The sequence below is a fragment of the Bactrocera latifrons genome, unplaced genomic scaffold (assembly GCF_001853355.1).
Source record: "Bactrocera latifrons isolate USDA-ARS-PBARC rearing strain unplaced genomic scaffold, ASM185335v1 scaffold_88, whole genome shotgun sequence".
NCBI classification, from domain to species: Eukaryota; Metazoa; Arthropoda; class Insecta; order Diptera; family Tephritidae; genus Bactrocera; species Bactrocera latifrons.
The window spans coordinates 751,818-753,608 of record NW_017537578.1 but is presented as its reverse complement, the minus strand read 5'-3'; the positions used below and the strand labels follow the sequence as shown (position 1 = coordinate 753,608).

The 1,791-nt window shown below is 26.3% G+C and overlaps 1 protein-coding gene across 16 annotated transcripts in view; it reads left to right on the top strand.

Annotated features, from left to right (window-relative positions):
* The window catches only part of LOC108977373 (heterogeneous nuclear ribonucleoprotein R), a 127,667-nt gene that overhangs the window by 102,199 nt on the left and 23,677 nt on the right, over positions 1-1,791 (top strand). The gene's annotated exons all lie outside the window — the stretch shown is intronic.

The following is a 1,791-nucleotide window of genomic DNA, read 5'->3' as shown; positions in this document are numbered from 1 at the left end:
TCATTAAGTATTCAAGTTTTCAGCAGTCGTTTAGATGTGTTCAATTTTTTTTAAATTAAAATAATCATTATATTCGTTAATATCTAACTCATATGACACATATTAATTTTGAAGCAAATAGTTTTCTTTATAGAAAATTTAGTAACGAAATGTAGTATCAAACTTGCAGTCGAAGCATTATATTAGTGATGGGAAGCATTGAAAATAAATGTTGTTAATTTATCAGATAATGCTAGGAGAAAAATTATCGTTTACTTTTGCAATTATTAAACGATATATTTGTTAGAAACTAAAGCAAAGCGCATAACATTCACATTTGACATTGACATTGAATGGCCTTCTTGTGCCCCTTACTTTTGTGAATGTATTTTTCACACTGACCGATTTATAATAAATGGTCACTCAATGTTGTACAAATCATTACTTCAGGCATGGGAAACCTAGCATCCAGCTCTAAACTTAAATTGAGTGCTTATTTATACCTCATATCGTTAAGTTTAGGCTTTGAAATTTCAAAAGTTTACTCTGTGAATAAGTCATTTTCCAAAATTTTACCAAAAAATATAAGTTGATTTATTACAGATGGTGAACCAATTTTTCTTCTTAAAACCAGCAAATTTGTGCTTAGTTAGCTTTTTCAAAAACTTGTGATTAATGAGAATGAAAATTAAAGTGAAATTACATATTGGCATACATTGAAAATATTCAATATAACTTGACTACTGAAAACTTGCCTTACTAACTGAAAATTGTGCTCACCTTCAATTCATTTTTTCTTTTCTTTTGTATAATGCATTCATATTTATACAATACAAAATTATATTTTAATGTTTTTTTTAATGAAATTATTTAAAAATTGTATTGCTAATAATTATGCATACATGTATAGAATGTTTAAAGCGTAATCATTTTTATGGCGATTTTAAATGAGAAAAGTAGAAGCATTTGAATTACTTAGGTGAAGTGATGTTACTCATGCGCCATGCTGATCGCCTGACGATTTGTTACTAGATATTTTTCGAATTTTCGTAAACTTTGTTTAGGAAAATATAATTTTATAATTTTCATTGATATTGATAACGTATCTTTCGAAAAAATTAGTGTAATGTCTAGAAAAGCACTTAAAATTTATAACAATTTTTTATGTAATGCAAAATATTGTCTTAAATTTCAACGAAATTTAAAATTTTTACGGCCGCAATGATTTTTTTGGCAATATTTTAGTTTCAATACGCGCATTGCTGCTCTGCTGAGATTATACTCACCTTTGTTGGAGTATTGAAATAAATTATTAGTGAAAATAATAAAATACAATTTTCATTAATTCATTAAAAGCATTTGGAAATACTTAGAAAATTATTTGTTCTACATATGTATGTACGAAAAGCAACAAATTTTAATATTTATTATGTATGTATGCGTTTACCAATTTATGCATAGATGACGTGTATTTGAAAAAGTGTACTATTCGAAGTTCGTTTTTAAGTAGTGAGGAAATGTGGAAATGACTTCTAACATTTTATTTTAATCATCTAAAATTCTTTTTGGTACGAAATATATGTATATCCGAGACTGTTGGATATTTTGGAGTACATACATACAATAATCATATATTACTTATTTAATTTACTCGAAATATTATCCTCTTTAATCACTTTGAAACACAATTAGATTTTTTCTGGAACTTTAAAATGTTTTTGTACTTGAATTAAGTTGTATTTGGCACGATTCTTCAAGCGCTAAAGCAAAATCAAATATATATTATAGAATCTCATATACGTTTACGGATCT